The sequence below is a fragment of the Ciconia boyciana genome, chromosome 4 (assembly GCF_034638445.1).
Source record: "Ciconia boyciana chromosome 4, ASM3463844v1, whole genome shotgun sequence".
NCBI classification, from domain to species: Eukaryota; Metazoa; Chordata; class Aves; order Ciconiiformes; family Ciconiidae; genus Ciconia; species Ciconia boyciana.
The window spans coordinates 91,371,331-91,377,330 of NC_132937.1; positions in this window are offsets into that span (position 1 = coordinate 91,371,331).

A 6,000-nucleotide genomic window follows, 5' to 3' on the forward strand; every position below is an offset into this window, starting at 1 on the left:
CATGTCACCTATGTTGTTTTTTGCGGTTGAAGTCAGATAATGAAACTGTAAGTGATGCTTTAGAAGCCTGTATAAAAGTTCAGTACTGAATTAAATGGACAATGTCAAGTGCTAAATAAAAGTGAGTTACAATTAGTTTTCAAGAGAGCAAGCTATGCCTGCAGCCTGCTGATAATTTAATTTTCACAATCACATTTTTCACAGAAAGAAACGCTCCTTTCCCTGCTAGTGTTGTGTGAAAGGCCCAAATGAAGAAAGAGTAAGATTGATGGTATGTATATGAATGTAGAGAACTGTCAGCATTAAATCAGGCACGTCTCCCCGTCCCTGCCAGGGGACAAAGTGCACCAGTAGAGGCTTCTGAAACCACTTGCCCCTGAGAAAATGAGGCCACCTCCACCAGCTAAAGTTTGACTCTCTTTCCTGACATGATCAGCTCAGCACTCACAGAGTCATGCCTTTGAAAAGAATTAGAAAAAAACCTGTTCCTTACTTTGCTGCATTTATAATAAGTTTAAGCACATCTTGCCACAAATTTAAATTTAAAAACTCAAATTGAAGCCAGGTTTTTGCTAAGTTCACACAATGTTCCTTTGAAAATAGTAAAGTAAGAGTTTTGAAGTGCAAGTAAGAAGGATAGAAGCCACAAACTCTTACTCTATGGTGAGCAGTCATCATATTTAGCCTCACTCTTAACAGAGGTGATGATGTCTTTTACTGCTATTAAAAGCCTTGAATGAAGCATTCAAGCAGCACACAGAACTAACATGGCAATTAAAAGCCACAAGATAGCACCTATTTTATGCTCTGTGTTTACAAATCTTTAACTATTTAAAGACCTCATTCTCCTCTCACACCTGCATGGATAAGTTGAATTACTCTGGTATGAAACTGATTAGGCCAACACATGAGAGCCGAGACAGGCATCGTGTTTTATAACATAAGCCATCCAAGAGTTAGGTATCTAGCTTAAATTAGCCAGCTAGGTTTCCCACCACATCCCAGGCCATCTAATTTTTACTGGATGATCTGGTGGCTTGGTTTTCACCCATGGGCCAGCCTTAGCTGACTTATGGCAGGCAGCTCAACGAATTATTGCTTTCTTCTCTAATTTCGTGGGAGTGTGTTAAAAATGTGAAGCAGACATAAATCGTCAGTGCATTTATGCCTGCATGACAGTACAGACATCCAAGGGCAAGAGCTATAAGGGGATCTTGCTACCCCAGAGCAATGCTAACTCCAAAATCTATCAGTGATTTCAGTTTAAGCAGTGGTGGGAAAATATGTGTTAATCACTGTCTGAGTTTGGGACATCATCTGTACTTTTTCTCCCTGAAACTGCCCAGCATTGCACATACAGAAGCTGCAAGGCAAAAGGGTTGTATTGTGACAAGCAAAGACCACGGACTTCTCCTTGCACAGGCTCAGCACGGAGGTTTTATGTCTTCTGAGACAAAAGCTTTTACCAAAAAAGTGATCTGAATTAATGAATTTTTCAGAAGGAACATAAGGCAGAGAGATGCCACTGGGATGCAGCAACCTCAAAGGGAGAAATAGAAAGTGAGGTTCTCCTGAGCATCTCATCTGTTTGCTGCTCTTCATCTTTCCATGGCTTCCAAAATGTGTAAAACTAATCTAATTAACCTTAAACAATGGCCTTTATTAAGCAGAATATGTGGTGAGGAAGAGACCAGCACAGAATTTAACCTGTGCATGGTGTGAGAGTACGTTTTCCTGTTCAAGTCTAATGCTGGTTTTAAGACGAACATTTGACATATGAAGTATAATCAGCAACTTAGCTCTCCAGTTTGCCTTCTTGACTTGCTGCTGGTGCCTCACCCTAAGAGTTATGCATCAGTCAGCGTAATTCATATCCTCCTATTGACCCTGAAAAAAAGGCAACCGGCAACAAAGCTGTCTAAATGCTGCAAAATTATCAGGTGAGCTTCATTGTTCAAAGACAAACTCATCCATTATTTTATGAGAACAAAGGTAACAAAGAATCAATAAGGTATTTTTTAGCACTAACCAAGCCCAACATATTCCAACATGCTTAAGTACCTACACAGGCATATTTTATAAAATATGTTCTGTTTCCTGAACAGAGTCTGAACTGGCAGTGCAAAAATCAACCTCCTAGCTTTTTTTACCCTTTCATCAGGGTCTGCAATGCTATAGTAGGACTGTAAGTTGAACAAAAAGGCATGTCCTTAGCTTTTTGGTCTCGTCCCACACATCTCCGTCCCAACACTGACTGAGGCTTTCTCCTCTCCCAAATCCTCCTGTGAACATGAGAGCTGCCATGTTTGGCTTTTCCTGTGTGAGGACAGAGCTAGCATAAGAAGGAAATATCAGGAATGCTTATCTGGGGTGAGCTGCATTTGCCACTAACCATTCGCAAGGGACAGCTGGCATGTGAATTGTGTATCTCTAAATAAAACTTGTGAGGACAGAGGAGTGAGGAGATGGGCAAACTCCATGTGAGGTGGGTTTTTCTGGTCTGTTTTTTCACCCAGAGGAATCATAGAATCACAGAATCATTCAGGTTGGAAAAGACCTTTAAGATCATCAAGTCCAACCGTAAACCTAACACTACCAAGACCACCACTACACCATGTCCCTAAGCACCTCATCCAAACGTCTTTTAAATACCTCCAGGGATGGCGACTCAACCACTTCCCTGGGCAGCCTGGTCCAATGCTTGACAATCCTTTCAGTGAAGAAATTGTTCATAATATCCAGTCTAAACCTCCCCTGGCACAACTTGAGGCCATCTCCTCTCATCCTATCACTAGTTACCTGGGAGAAGAGACCGACCCCCACCTCTCTACAACCTCCTTTCAGGTAGCTGTAGAAGCAATAAGGTCTCCCCTCAGCCTCCTTTTCTCCAGCCTAAACAACCCCAGTTCCCTCAGCTGATCCTCATCAGACTTGTGCTCCAGACCCTTCACCAGCTTCGTTGCCCTTCTCTGGACACGCTCCAGCCCCTCAATGTCTCTCTTGTAGTGAGGGGCCCAAAACTGAACACCGTATTCAAGGTGCGGCCTCACCAGTGCCGAGTACAGGGGCACGATCACTGCCCTACTCCTGCTGGCCACACAATTTCTGATACAAGCCAGGATGCTATTGGCTTTCTTGGCCACCTGGGCACACTGCTGGCTCATATTCAGGCGGCTGTCAACCAACGCCCCCAGGTCCTTCTCTGCTGGGCAGCTTTCCAGCCACTCTTCCCCAAGCCTGTAGCATTGCATGGGGTTGCTGTGGCCCATGTGCAGGACCTTGCACTTGGCCTTGTTAAACCTCATACAATTGACCTCGGCCCATTGATCCAGCCTGTCCAGGTCCCTCTGCAGAGCCTTCCTACCCTCAAGCAGATCAACACTCCCGCACAGCTTGGTGTCATCTGCAGACTTACTGAGGGTGCACTCGATCCCTTCGTCCAGATCATTGGTAAAGATACTAAACAGAACTGGCCCCAACACAGAGCCCTGGGGAACACCACTTGTGACCGGCTGCCAACTGGACTAAACTCCATTCACCACCACTCTTTGGGCCCAGCCATCCAGCCAGTTCTTTACCCAGCAAAGAGTACACCCGTCCAAGCCATGAGCAGCCAGTTTCTCCAGGAGAATGCTGTGGGAAACCGTGTCAAAGGCTTTACTGAAGTCTAGATAGACAACATCCACAGCCTTTCCCTCATCCACTAAGCGGGTCACCTTGTCCTAGAAGGAGATCAGGTTGGTCAGGCAGGACCTGCCTTTCATGAACCCATGCTGGCTGGGCCTGATCACCTGGTTGTCCTGTACGTGCCATGTGATGGCACTCAAGATGATCCGCTCCATAACTTTCGCCAGCACCGAGGTCAGGCTGACAGGCCTGTAGTTCCCCGGGTCCTCCTTCCGGCCCTTCCTGTAGATGGGTGTCACATTTGCTGACCTCCAGTCAGCTGGGACCTCCCCAGTTAGCCAGGACTGGTGGTAAATGATGGAAAGGGGCTTGGTGAGCACTTCCGCCAGCTCCCTCAGTACCCTTGGGTGGATCCCATCCGGCCCCATAGACCTGTGTGGATCTAAGTGGTGTAGCAGGTCACTAACCATTTCCCCTTGGATTATGGGGGCTTCATTCTGCTCCCCGTCCCTGTCTTCCAGCTCAGGGCGCTGGGTACCCCAAGAACAACTGGTCTTACTGTTAAAGACTGAGGCAAAGAAAGCATTAAGTACCTCAGCCTTTTCCTCAGCCTTTGTCACTGTGTTTCCCCCTGCATCCAGCAAGGGATGGAGATTCTCCTTAGCCCTCCTTTTGTTGCTAATGTATTTATAGAAACATTTTTATTGTCTTTCATGGCAGCAGCCAGATTAAGTTCTAGCTGGGCTTTGGCCCTTCCAATTTTCTCCCTGCATAACCTCACAACATCCTTGTAGCCCTCCTGAGTTGCCTGCCCCTTCTTCCAAAGGTCATAAACTCTCTTTTTTTCCTGAGTTCCAGCCAAAGCTCTCTGTTCAGCCAGGCTGGTCGTCCTCCTCACCAGCTCGTCTTTTGGCACATGGGGACAGCCTGCTCCTGCACCTTTAAGATTTCATCCTTCAAGGACTCCTTTGCCCTTCAGGACTGCCTCCCAAAGGACTCTGTCAACCAGTCTCCTAAACAGGCCTAAGTCTGCCCTCTGGAAGGAGACCAACACTGTAACAAACTCTGATTTTGTTTGTCTCTGAAGATGGGGCAGCATCGCCTAACACCCTCATGAATTAGAGAAATAATTAATAGATTAGTACTTAAGCAGCAGGCAGAACCACAGCTCTGCCTAAGAAAAGATGTTTTCCAATGGCTTAGCCTTGCTTGCTGAGCTGATCTTCCAGGCTGCACCGTCTGCCAGACCAGGCAACCTGACTTCTAACAATGAGATCCAGTCATGCAGTGAAGAGATTAATTCACATCAGTTATAATACCTATTAAAGCAACTCATTAAATCAGCCAGGTTGTGCCATCCAGCACACCTGATGGGCTTAATCTAATGTCTCATCCTGGCCCTGGGGTTATCAGTGGGCAGCTGTAACTATAAGTGATTGAAAAGCCATTTTCCCAGGGGAGTTTCAGTTTCCTGGAACTCAGGCATTGCTGATTATTTCCCCTGTGTTGCCCATGCTAATCTTTCCTTTCCAATCTTCTTATCTCCCAGAGGGCCTATGCAGCTTTTTAGTACCTTGAAATCAAGGTATGATTACAGGCAAGCTCTGAAGGCAACACATGTGGGCTTATAATGGCACCACGTTAGCACTGTATTGATCTACAGTCTGGTAGTGTCCCTGCAAACGTAGGAGCTGATTCATCTAAGAGGTCAAATTTTGTTTGCTTATTCCTGCAAAGCCTTGAAGTGTGTTACACTTCGAAGACATAAGGAATTTCAGGAATGCCAAAGTAATTGCATGCATTTTTGCAGAAATTACAGACTTCTTTAAAGATGAGTCTCTTCAAAGAAAATTGAGCCACGGGGTACACATTTCTCAGCTAACAGAAAGCACCCAGCACCCACCACATTTTAAGATTACCATTTGGCTAGTCGGGTCAATCCCTGCTGAGAAGAACCTTGGAAGATGAGTCACAGCCTGACCTTCGAAGGATGGGGTGAGTTCACTCACTGAGATAAGGAGGCTTTCCAGGCAGAGCATGCCACGTGTTCATCTCCCATCTCTGTTCTTGGCACTCGGCCAAGGGTGCCCACAGGCTCCCAACCTGCAGGAGAAATTAGAGGGGCTTATTTTTTTTGCTTTCCTTTGGTTTCCCTTCAGCCTCAAGGACTGGACTTGAACCACCATCTAATTTTGATGTGAGCTGCAGGCAGCTGTCAGATGGCAACATTGCTTACTAATATGTGAATGGGAATTGAGTCAGCAACTTGGAAAGTAAAGGTTTAGCTTCCATAACTGCTCCTTTAAGCTGCCCAGTCCCTAGAATCTAGTGAGATATTTTACCTTTAAAAATAACCATGTTCTGGGGGGAAAA